The sequence below is a fragment of the Triticum aestivum genome, chromosome 2D, assembly GCF_018294505.1.
Source record: "Triticum aestivum cultivar Chinese Spring chromosome 2D, IWGSC CS RefSeq v2.1, whole genome shotgun sequence".
NCBI lineage: Eukaryota > Viridiplantae > Streptophyta > Magnoliopsida > Poales > Poaceae > Triticum > Triticum aestivum.
This window is the reverse complement of record NC_057799.1, coordinates 135,772,631-135,786,105: the sequence shown is the minus strand read 5'-3', so window position 1 is coordinate 135,786,105 and position 13,475 is coordinate 135,772,631.

The window sequence follows — 13,475 nt, the reverse complement described above, 5'->3', positions numbered from 1 at the left end:
AGCTACCGCCCCGTCGCCGACCCGCCGACCCGCGCCGCCTCGCCGAAGCCGCCCGCCACCGCCGCCGTTCGCCGGATACGCCGGAGGTAACCTCGCCGCCGCCGCCGGTTTTCTTTGGAAAACCGTACGATTTTTTTAGAACCGCGGTTTATTATTTTTTTAGATCGGTTCATTTTTTTTGCTTTAGTTATATGGCGAACGCCCGTTTGTTCGTTTGTTTTAATGAACGGTTTTCACCTTTTAGCCGCAGACAGCGAACGTTCGTTCGTTAGCCTGTTCGTCAGTTTTTCTTTTTCTCGGATTTTCCGTGATTATTTTCGATCGCGATTTCTGATCCGATTTTCGTTCAAGTATAACTTTTTGCTCGTTTTTCGGAATCAGGCGATTCAAGCGCCTAGAGTTTCGTCTCAAAGCCCTCTTTCTGTTTAACCAACTCAAAAAAGTTTTTGCTACTGTAAAATTAGACTTTATTCCAGATGAGTAAATGAAGCTTATTTCTTTCGCCGTTTGAGTTTTGTTGCTTCGTTCGATTTGATTCTTTTTGCATACCGGAGTTCTTAAATTGAACTTTCTGGTTAGATCTCTTATTTGAGTTTTACCCGTGCCCTTGCTTGTCTGCTTATTGTATGCTTGTTGTTTATTTGCGATAGAATACCCGGAGTGCGAATCGTGCTACTACGAGTCTCTAGGTTTCGCGGATCATCAGCAAGGCAAGTAACACTTTGATCATACCTCTTTCATACCCAGTTTTATTGCATTAGATCAACCCTCAAGCATTGCATGGTTAGGATCTAAATTAACATGTGGGTATTGGGAAGTAGTTGAGGTAGTACCTATTACCTGTTTTATTAACAAACCCTGGGAGTTACTTCTACGTTGCTTATATTGCTATGCTATGCTCGTAGACGTGGTTTGGTTTTGAGAGTATTCATGACAGATGTGAGATTGTTATTTAATGGTTCAACTTAAGGTGGCAACTTAAATACACATCTGGGTGGATTGAGGCAGCTGGGGAACCCAGTGATTGCCTGTATTTTTGGAAATCCCGGGGTACCGTGTGATTCTCCTATGGACTGCCACCCAGGCTCAAAGGGATCATGAGATTATTCATGCTAGAAACTTCCATGTGCAGCCACAAGCTATTATGGGCTCTAGCATAGTTGATTAAGTCGTGTGAACTCTTACAGTGGTAGACTAGCAGATGTAGGGGATGTAGGTGGTACTGTCTACCCATCGTAAGGTGCTAACGCTTCTGAAAGACTGTGTCTCGGTCATCCGTTTCTCAAACAACATGTAGTGCGAGAAATCCAACGGAGGAGATCGAGTCTTGTGGGGAAAAGTGCGCAAACCTCTGCAGAGTGTACAAACTAATCATGGTTAGCCGTGTCCTCGGTTATGGACATCTTGAGTATCTGGTTCTCGGATTATCATGTTGATCTCATCACTCTATATATTAAATTTGTTGGGTTGTTAATGACTACTTTTAATTGGGATTGAGAGGGGGTTTACCTTCTCAATGTTTTCAACAAACTTTGTAGTTAAATAAAGTATATTCCTTTGCAGTAGGGAAAAATTGGCTTTCCGCAAAACACATTAACCATATAGCCTCCACCAGCGATATATGCATGTAGTGGTAGCATTATTCTGTTCATTACTCTTTTGTGTTACATTGCCAGCATATTCCATGTGTTGACCCGTTTTCGGGCTGCAACGTATCATGTTGCAGACTTTTCAGACGACGAGTAAGGAGCCGTAGGTCATGGTCTTTCACTCAGTGATGCCATTGGAGTTGATGGACTCACTTTATCTTCCAAGCCTTTCGCTGTTATCGTATTAGATGGCCTTAAGCCATATTTATTGTAATAAGTTCTCTTTTGAGACATTCGATGTAATAAGTGTGTGATTGCTACTCTGTTATAAATCCTTCAAGTACTGTGCGTGTCAGCATTACCGATCCAGGGATGACACTTATGCACAGAGATCAGACTGTTTGAGGTCTGGTCGCTACAGGGAATGGACTTGTGTCTGGAGCGCAGATATAACATTGTTTTGAGCTTGCATATCTTGATCATGAGGCAGTTTGGACGAGATTGCCTTAACAACCAACCCAGTATTATGCTGGAACGTGCTTTTGGCACTGTTAGTGGACAGGTACTGACCCACTGCAGCAAGAGCTGACATTGTGGTTATAGTTGCCTCGCCACCTTCAGAAGGTGGCGGTTCCACCATTTTTTCCATGGCTTGCTGAAAAGTTGAGTTTTTACATTGGTAGTACCAGAACAGAAGATATTAAGGAGGCAGCAAAACCAAACAAAATAGCTTTGGTCTATATACAGAACTTATTCTGGTGAACCCATGTAAAATATTAGTTGTATTTTACTGCAAAGTACATAAGAAAACCAGGTTCCAAACATATGACCATGTACCATGGCTAATGTATTGTCTATTTCTTCACATTGTATTGACAGCTAAGGATAAAGAGACAAAGTTTATAATACGGTAAGCATACTTGATATCATTCATATCACAAAACAACTAAGAACAGACAAACTGGCAATTGTAACATTGTGTGGGCAAGTCCAGCACGGAACTAGATTACAGGTCAAGATCAAAGGAACATCACTCTCTCTTTTAAACCTTGTAAGGTGCAATGATACGCTAAGACAATTGTGTTGAGGATATAGACCTTAGAGTCACCCGCCAGGAGGGGCCGGGTTACTCTAATGGTCATTACCAGAAACCCGGAGCCAAGCTTGAAGACGGTGGGCCAGAGATGGGCTTAAGACCCGGATATGGCTTAAGGCCTGTAGTTACAATCATTATTATGGTAGAACTTGTAGTGCAAGGCAAGTATGATTGCGAGTCCGAGCCGGACACTCTTATGAGCCGGCCGGGACTCTGAGGGTTGCTGGGCGTCAACCTCCCTATATAAAGGGACGACCCGACAGCGGTTTAGGGACAAGAACAATCTCATCGAGAGCCGGGCATAGCAGTTTAGCTCCTTGGTGATCGTAACCCTAATCAATACCACCTCAACTGGACGTAGGCTTTTACCTTCACCGAAAGGGGCTGAACCAGTATAAACCCTCGCGTTCCTTGTCCCACATTAACCCCTTCAAGCTTCCTAGTTGCGATGGCTCCACGACTAAGTCCTAGCTCGAGGACATCTGCCGTGACAATTCCACGACAGTTGGCGCCCACCGTGGGGCGAGCGCACGGTGGATTTGAGTTCTTGAAGGGCAGCTTCGAAGGGCTCAAGGGATACGCTGTGGGCCGGATGACCAAGAGTCGTCGCGGCAAGCTCTACATCGACGATGCAAACTGGGGCCCCGACGCCGGCTCAATTGAGTACGGGTACCGGGTCCCCTTCGGCGGAATTCATGTTTTCATTGGCAAGATTGGTGAACCGGGCCCTGAGCCGGGTCTCTGCGCCGATCTCGTCGAGACAGCTCAGCTTGCGCGACCCGCCCGGGCCCGGCCTGCCTTAAGGCATGCTTTTGTGAGGTGTATCCATAGAGGACTCTCTAATCGATCTGGATCTGGTGATGAGACGGCCGCCGGCTCTGACGGCGAGTCGGCCACCGATGAGTCAAACTCGTTGTACCAACTTCAGGATGGCAGGCTCATGGGTTATTCCGATGGTGACAGTATTCCGGACCTATTTGAGCCGCCAAGTCAGGTTGGAGTTTTTATGGCTGGTGCACAGCCTGTTCAGAACCCCGCTGCTAGAGCAGGAAACCCGGTGCCTTCTCCGGCTCAGGTGCTGATGGATCTCACAGACAAGTTGACGGCCCTGCTAACCGCCACGGTTGACCCCGCAGATCAAGCTAAGCATGATGCAAAGGTGGCACAGTTAAAATTGGATCTAATGAAAGCTAAAGAGGATTTCGCAGCGGAAGGGATCAGGCTGGCTGCGGAGAGGGCGGCTCTCGATGCCCAAACCCAGCTGATTCAGGCGCAGTCCTTCCAACTCACGATGGATCAGAACGCGGCCAATGAGGTCATGAGAAGGAGGCATCAAAAGGCCCAATCTCGACTCCCTCCGGTTTACGATCCACGCAACCTCTTCAACACGCCAGGTGCAGGCTCTAGTAACCCGCCAGGGGTCATAGCGCCCGGGTCTGGACCCCTTATTCAGCCACGAATGATGGGGCCTCCCCAGGTGCCCCCTGCCCCGCCTCAGTATGTGCCAATACACCCGGGTCATTATAATAACCCGCTGGAGAACATGGTCGCTGCGGCAGCACGGCTGGCGGCTCTCCCAGTTGACGGCAACTCTCCAACGGCTATTGAATCCCGCCGGGTCAGGGAACTCCTGCAGACAGCACTGGCGCAGCAAGAGGCGTACTCCTACAGCCGGGACAGGATCCACTCGACCCCTCGTCCTGGCCAGAGCCCGAGTTACAGCCGGCACATGGTCCCAGCAACCGGCTCAAGTAACGTCCGACGCCATGACCCGCCCCCTGGCCATGGCCCGTCTCATAATGGAGCCTTTTACGCAGCAGACCAGGACAAAGCGCGGCAAGAGGCGGAGCAAGTACCTCAATTGACGGCTTACCAGACCCCCCGGCTTATCCGACGACTTCCGTTGACGTGGGTATCCCTACCAGGACCGGGGGTGTCCCTTGTTTAGTGCTAGCTATCCGTAATGAACATCTACCTAAGGACTTCAAGGGCCCTTGGAAGGTGCCTAACTACACAGCTGACTTACAACCCACAGCCTGGATCGAGAGTTATGAGATGGCTATGGAGCTGCTGGAGGTCAGTGAGGCGGCCATGGCCAAGTATTTCACCATGATGTTAGATGGGACCGCCCGCACTTGGTTGAAAGGGCTACCACCGAACTCCATTGGGTCTTGGGCTGAGCTGAAAGCCCGGTTCGTCCAAAACTTCAAAGATACCTGTAGGCAGTCTATGTCGATTGTGGATTTGACTAACTGTAAGCAGCAGGAGGGTGAATCCATGACCCATTGGGTTCGCCGGGTTAAGGAGATCATACATTCATTAGATAAGATGGATGCCGGATCTGCAGTCTTAATGTTAGAACAGAATTGTTGCTTCGTGCCCCTGAAGATGAAACTCGGGCGGCTTAAGTGCGACTGCAGTGATATGGGTACACTAATGGCAGCTCTTGTCAAGTACGCCGATTCTGATGGTACCAAGGATCCCCCTTCAGATGATGAAAGGACAGGGAAGGGAAAGAAGAACGGCAATGGCAAGGGTCCTCAGTTTAACCCGGGGAACCAAGGAGGAGGCAAGCGCAAGGCAGATGACAGCCTAGAGTTTGTGGCCAACGCCAGCGCACAAGGCAACAACCAGCGACGCACGGGAAGGCCCCCTCCCCGAGGCGGCGGGTCAGGACCTTCACTGGAGCAGCTGTTGAATGAGCCTTGTCCGAGGCACGGCTCTAGAGAGAAGCCAGCGACTCATTTATGGAAGGACTGTGCAATCATGAAGGCCTTTAAAAACTACAATGGCCCGGGAGGCGGCTCAGGTGCCGGTGGCTCAGGCGCCGGCGGTTTTCATGGCCCGGGGGGCGGCTCAAATTCTGGTCTTCAGAGCGGTCAAGGGGGCTTTAATCAACAGTCTGGCCAGGGTCATCAACAGCAGCAGGGGGTTATCAGACCAATCCAAAGCAGCTTAGCGGTGGACAGTATCATGTGTTTACCACTAGTTTGTGCAAGCGAGATCAGAAGCTTCACAAGAGGGTTGTGAATGCTGTTGAGCCGGCAGTCCCACGCTACTTGCGGTGGTCTGAGCAGCCTATAGTGTGGAGTAGGGAGGATCACCCTCCCCGGGTGGATAACCCGGGCCACTTGGCCTTAGTGGTGGCTCCTCAAGTGGGAGGATATAAGTTCACAAAGGTGCTCATGGATGGAGGCAGCAGCATCAACATCCTCTATTATGAGACTTTTCGCCGTATGGGGTTGGTTGATAAGAACCTCAGCCAGTCAAACACTATCTTCCATGGTGTGGTACCTGGTAAGTCGGCTTATCCAGTCGGCAAGATCGAATTGGAAGTGGCTTTTGGTGATGAGAACAACTACAGGGTGGAGAAATTGACCTTTGAGGTGGTCAAGATAAGAAGTCCATACCATGCCATATTTGGACGGCCGGCTTACGCCAAGTTCATGGCACGGCCGTGTTATGTGTACTTACAGCTCAAGATGCCGGGTCACAATGGGACCATTACGGTTCACGGCAGCCGGAAAGTGGCTCTGGAGTGTGAGGAAGGCGATGCGGCTTATGCAGAATCTGTTTGTGCTACAGAGGAGTTGAAGTTTTACAAAGACAATGTTGACCCAACAGATATGACCTCTCTGAAAAAGCCGACTACGGAGAATGAGCCGGCGATGAAATTTAAGTCGGCTGATGAAACTAAGCTTGTTGATTTTGTTCCAGGCGATTCATCTCAGCAGTTTAGCATCAGTGCCAATCTGGATCCAAAATAGGAAAGCACGCTCATCGAGTTCATCCGTGAGAATAGGGACATCTTTGCATGGAAACCCTCTGACATGCCAGGTGTACCTAGAGAACTCGCTGAGCATACTCTCAATGTTGATCCGAAATTTAAGCCGGTCAGACAGTTCCTTCGGCGGTTTAATGAAGAGAGGCGGAAAGCTATTGGTGAAGAAGTGGCCCGGCTCTTGGCGGCCGGGTTTATCGTTGAAGTCTTTCACCCAGAGTGGTTGGCTAACCCGGTGCTCGTACTCAAGAAGAACGGCACCTGGCGGATGTGTGTGGACTACACGGACTTGAACAAGGCGTGTCCGGCTGATCCTTTTGCCCTCCCCCGTATTGATCAAATCATTGATGCTACGGCAGGTTGTGCACGCTTAAGTTTCTTGGATGCTTATTCCGGATATCATCAGATTAAGATGGCTGTTAAGGACCAGGAGAAGACGGCGTTCATCACTCCCTTTGGAGCCTTCTGCTATGTGTCTATGCCCTTTGGACTCAAGTGTGCACAGGCGACTTACCAGCGTTGCGTACAGAACTGTCTTCACAAACAGATTGGGCGCAATGTTCACGCTTACGTGGACGATATTGTGGTTAAGTCCATAAAAGAGGAAACCCTGATAGATGATTTAAGGGAAACCTTTGAGAATCTCCAGGTCTATAAGATGATGCTTAACCGGGCCAAGTGTGTCTTTGGTGTTCCTGCAGGCAAACTCTTGGGCTTCTTGGTTTCTGACAGAGGCATTGAGGCTAACCCGGAGAAGATTAAGGCCATCACCTCCCTGGCTAAACCGGCGTGTGTAAATGACGTTCAGCACTTGGCGGGTCGCATCGCTGCTTTAAGCCGGTTTATAAGCCGTTTGGGTGAGAAGGCCATGCCCTTATATCAGTTGATGAAGAAAACTGATAACTTTGTCTGGAATGATGCAGCTAATACCGCCTTTGAGGATTTGAAGAAGCAGCTGGCAGAGCCCCCAGTCCTTGCCGCTCCGGTTGATAAGGAGCCTTTACTACTGTATGTGGCGGCAAACGCACGAGCCGTCAGTGTGGCTATTGTGGTGGAGCGCAAGGAGGAGGGTAAGGAGCATCCGGTTCAACGGCCGGTTTATTATGTCAGCGAAGTGCTTATCGAGTCCAAGCAGCGGTACCCGCATTGGCAGAAGCTGGTATATGGTGTATTCATGGCGAGCCGGAAACTTAAGCATTATTTTCAGGGTCATCCCATCACTATGGTCAGTTCTGCTCCTCTTGGTGATATCATTCAAAACAGAGAGGCCACAGGGAGAATTGCTAAGTGGGCTATAGAGCTTGGACCTCATGGTCTCAAATATGTGCCACGCACTGCTGTTAAGTCTCAGGCCTTGGTGGATTTCATCAATGATTGGACAGATTCACAAGTGCCCGAGCAAAAGCCGGATAACACGTATTGGACTATTCACTTCGATGGGTCCAGGCAATTGGAGGGCTCAGGGGCTGGTGTTGTATTGGCTTCCCCTAAAGGCGACAAGTTCCATTATGTGCTACAGTTGATGTTTCCTTGCACTAACAATGCAGCTGAGTATGAGGCCTTGCTCCACGGTCTTCGGATGGCTAAGGAGATGAGCTTGAGCCGGGTAAGGTGCTTTGGTGACTCAGACTTGGTGGCTCAACAAGTATCAGGCAAGTGGGACTCTAAGGATCCTCTCATGGCGGCTTATCGCCGCGAGGTTGATACAATTGCTGGGCACTTTCAGGGCTACCAAGTAGAGCACATTGATCGCAGGAAGAACGAGGCGGCTGATGCTCTAAGCCGGCTAGGCTCTCAGCGAAAGCCGGTGCCACCTAACACTTTCCTGGACGTCCTGTATAACCCTTCGGTTAAGTTGCCTACAGAGGAAGACCTGGCTGTTCCTGACCCGGAGGCACGATTGGTGGCGGCTCTTCATGTCATACCAGACTGGACAATGCCATATCTGGCTTATATGACCCGGGGCGAGTTGCCCGAGGATGAAACTTTGGCCAGACAAATAACCCGGCGGGTTAAGTCAATGATCGTTATCGATGGCGAACTGCATCATCGCAGTGTTACGGGAGCATTTCAACGTTGTGTCTCTCCTGAGGAAGGTCAAGAGATCTTGCGTGAGATCCATGAAGGGGATTGTGGCCATCATGCCGGTTCAAAGTCCCTTGTGGCCAAGGCTTTCCGTCATGATTTTTATTGGTTGACGGCTCATGCTGATGCAGAGGACTTGGTCAGTAAATGTGATGGTTGCCAGAGGTTCTCACGACGGGCTCATGTACCGGCTCAGGAGCTGAGGATGATCCCAATCACTTGGCCCTTTGCGGTCTGGGGGCTTGATATGGTTGGGCCTTTTAAAAGGTCCAAGGATAAGAAGACCCACCTCTTGGTGGCAGTGGATGAGTTCACAAAGTGGGTGGAAGCTGAGCCAGTTAGCAAGTGCGATGCAGCCACGGCGGTTCAATTTATGAAAAAGGTGATTTTCCGCTTTGGCTTTCCGCACAGCATTATAACTGACAATGGCACCAATCTCTCCAAAGGCGCCATGGAAGAGTTTTGTCAACGAGAGCATATCCGACTTGATGTTTCCTCAGTGGCTCATCCGCAATCCAATGGTCAAGCTGAGAGAGCTAATCAGGAGATTCTGAAGGGCATCAAGCCCCGGCTTTTGGTCCCTTTGCCACGGACGCCGGGTTGTTGGGTGGAGGAATTGCCCTCCGTCTTATGGAGCATCAACACTACTCCTAACAGGTCTACAGGCTTTACGCCTTTCTTCATGGTTTATGGAGCAGAAGCAGTCCTCCCCAGTGACATCCGTCACGACTCACCTCGCGTGGCAGCTTATGTTGAGACGGATAATGAACAAGCGCGCCAAGATGCTCTTGACTTGTTGGACGAACAGCGTGATGTGGCAGCAGCCCGTTCAGCGATTTACCAACAAGATCTGCGCCGTTATCATAGCCGCCGGGTCAAATCCCGGGTCTTCCAGGAAGGCGATCTCGTGCTCCGGCTCATCCAGGATCAAACAGATGCACACAAGCTATCCCCACCTTGGGAAGGGCCCTTTGTGGTCAGCAAGAACTTGCACAACGGGTCATATTACCTCATTGACATTGGGGAGCACAAAGATTCATGTAAGTCGGAGGAAGAGACCCGTCGGCCGTGGAACATAGCTCAGCTTCGGCCTTACTACACTTGAGCCACCGGCTCTTGTGGTGTACACATTTCTCTCAGCCATGTATATATTATGATAAGCAATAAAGCAGGACCTCTGTCCTTTTTTCTCCTCCAAATATGCACGTGTTGTTTTTATTATAAGATTACATGATGACTTAAAGGAGGATCCGACTTATGATCGTATTTGAATCTAGCCATAAACAGTTAAGTCACTTGGGGGCAACCTGTTCAAACATGGGTCGTATTCGAACCAAAGAGAACATAGCTGTCGATACCCATTTGATTGGCAAAGTGCCGAGCTCATTGGGAGGTTACCTTTGGTCATATTTGAATCATAGTTTAACCCCTCTGAGAACCGACGTGGATCGTATCCGAATCAGCGTCGTTAAACAATTCTTAAAATCACTTGGGGGCTTCCTGTTCAAACATGGGTCGTATTCGAACCAAAGAGAACATAGCTGTCGGTACCCTCTTGATTGGCATCGCCATACCCACTGGGGGCTATATGATCGTATCCGAATCTTAGCTTAACCCCTTTGGGCCGGGTCTCTGGTCGTATTCGAACCGGAAGCCCCTTAGTTCTTCTGCTTTATCACAAGTTTACTCTGATTATATCAAGATGTGTACGGCCGGGTTTCACTTTGCTGGCTTAACTTTGGTTTACAGTGTTAGTTGAACATCATGAGCATTATTAAGGCAAGTAAATCGGAGTTAAGATACCGACCTTGTTACCCGGGTTATCTAAACCGGAAGTATGCTCACAGGCTGCTAAGTATGTCATTACGGTTGTGTTAAGGATATAATTGAGGGCCAGTCTTTTTTGATTCATATTTCGGGTTATCTATCCAAAACACCTGATTCTGAGGGCGGTAAGCCGCCTCGAGATTTGTGATTTGCCTTTCTATGCAGGATACTTAAAGGCACCTCTTTGAGGTTGAGAAAAACAAAGGGATAATTATGACTCGGAGAAACATCAAAGAGACAACTTCAAAAGACCTTGGCATTCAATACATGCACGATGGCACGGCAGAGATAGACTGTTGCACCTACTCTATTACAAAACTCATCAAGTTTAAAAGGGGTGGAGCATTGTTTGGTAACTAAACCGCCAGCCGAGTTACGATGCCCGCTGAGTGGAAGCCGCCGGATCGTTCCTATCCTCTCCTCCGGCTGATCCCAAGACCTGGAAGGTTGATGACTTCCAGTCGATGCCGCTGAGAGCCTCGAATTGGGCTTCTTCGTCAATTAACCCGGCCGGGTCAATCTCTGGGGCGAAGGTGTGCTGACGAGCCGGCGGGATCAGGTTGAGGGCTTCATAGCGAGGGGTTGGAATCCTCTGATTCTCCGCGTCATAACCCGGTTGGTACTTGGTCAGATCTGTGTCGTTCCCGATGAGGGTGGCCACCGGGCGTACAGCCTTCACGCACGCCGCGAAGTCCTTCTGATCGAAAGCTGAGCCGTCTTCCTTCAGGCTTGGATAGCCAAGGGCGATGTCCGCCGGGTCTAACTCCGGCAGGAATGCCTTGGCCCGGCTCAGCGCGGCGATCGCTCCGGCTCTTGCAGAAGCCCGTCGCAGCTCTTGGATCCGCTGAGGCAGAACGGCGAGCCGGCGCAGGACTTCTGCCAGGTGAGTCGGCACCTCGTTGGATAGGGCCACCACAGCTAAGGCACGCTGTGACCCGGTGTAGAGCTGTTCCACCAGGGTATACACGGCCTTTAGCTTGGTGACCACGCTCTGGTTGAGGTTGGCACTTCTGGGACCTGTTTAACAGAATCAGGTAAGTCGGCGACAAGGATGAATCATGAGATGTAAACATTCTAACATTGGTAAAGCCGGTGAGGCGACTTACCGAAGATGGCGGCCACCATTTGGGAAACCTGGCGCTTTAGGCCGGAGAGTTCGGCGGTCTTCTCAGAGAGAGACTTCTCCGCCTGTTCCGCCTGAAGGAAATATGCCCTAGAGGCAATAATAAAGTATTATATATTTCCTTATATCATGATAAATGTTTATTATTCATGCTAGAATTGTATTAACCAGAAACATAATACATGTGTGAATACATAGACAAACAGAATGTCACTAGTATGCCTCTACTTAACTAGCTCGTTGATGAAAAGATGGTTATGTTTCCTAGCCATAGACATGAGTTGTCATTTGATTAACGGGATCACCTCATTAGGAGAATGACGTGATTGACATGACCCATTCCGTTAGCTTAGCACTTACTCGTTTAGTATGTTGCTATTGCTTTCTTCATGACTTATACATGTTCCTATGACTATGAGATTATGCAACTCCCGTTTACCGGAGGAACACTTTGTGTGCTACCAAACGTCACAACGTAACTGGGTGATTATAAAGGTGCTCTACAGGTGTCTCCAAAGGTACTTGTTGGGTTGGCGTATTTCGAGATTAGGATTTGTCACTCCGATTGTCGGAGAGGTATCTCAGGGCCCACTCGGTAATGCACATCACTATAAGCCTTGCAAGCATTGTGACTAATGAGTTAGTTGCGGGATGATGTATTGCGGAACAAGTAAAGAGACTTGCCGGTAATGAGATTGAACTAGGTATCGAGATACCGACGATCGAATCTCGGGCAAGTAACATACCGATGACAAAGGGAACAACGTATGTTGTTATGCGGTCTGACCGATAAAGATCTTCGTAGAATATGTAGGAGCCAATATGGGCATCCAGGTCCCGCTATTGGTTATTGACCGGAGAGGTGTCTCGGTCATGTCTACATAGTTCTCGAACCCAAAGGGTCCGCACGCTTAAAGTTACGATGACAGTTTTATTATGAGTTTATATGATTTGATGTACCGAAGGTTGTTCGGAGTCCCGGATGTGATCACAGACATGACGAGGAGTCTCGAAATGGTCGAGACGTAAAGATTGATATATTGGACGACTATATTCGGACATCGGAAGTGTTCCGGAGAAGTTTCGGATTAAACCGGAGTGCCGGAGGGTTACCGGAACCCCCCGGGGAAGTATTGGGCCTTAGTGGGCCTTGAGGGGAGAGAGAGGGCAGCAGCCAGGTGGTGGTGCGCCCCCTCCCAGAGGAGTCCTAGTTGGACTAGGAGAGGGGGGCGCAGCCCCCTTTCCCTCTCCCTCTCCCTCTCTTTCCTTCCCCCCTTCTTTTCCTAGTAGGACTAGGAAAGGGGAGTCCTACTCCTACTAGGAGGAGGACCCCCCCCTCTCCTTGGCGCGCCCCATAGGCAGCCGGCCTCCCCCTTGCTCCTTTATATACGGGGGCAGGGGAGCACCTAAGAACACACTTGATATACGATATTTTAGCCGTGTGCGGTGCCCCCCTCCACCAGATTACACCTCGATAATACCGTCGCGAAGCTTAGGCGAAGCCTTGCGTCGGTGGAACATCATCATCGTCACCACGCCGTCGTGCTGACGAAACTCTCCCTCAACACTCGGCTGGATCGGAGTTCGAGGGACGTCATTGAGCTGAACGTGTGTAGAACTTCGGAGGTGCCGTGCGTTCGGTACTTGATCGGTCGGATCGTGAAGACGTTCGACTACATCAACCGCGTTGTGATACGCTTCCGCTGTCGGTCTACGAGGGTACGTGGACAACACTCTCCCCTCTCGTTGCTATGCATCACCATGATCTTGCGTGTGCGTAGGAAATTTTTTGAAATTACTACGTTCCCCAACAGTGGCATCCGAGCCAGGTTTTATGCGTTGATGCTATGCACGAGTAGAGCACAAGTGAGTTGTGGGCGATATAAGTCATACTGCTTACCAGCATGTCATACTTTGGTTCAGCGGTATTGTGAGATGAAGCGGCCCGGACCGACATTACGCGTACGCTTACGC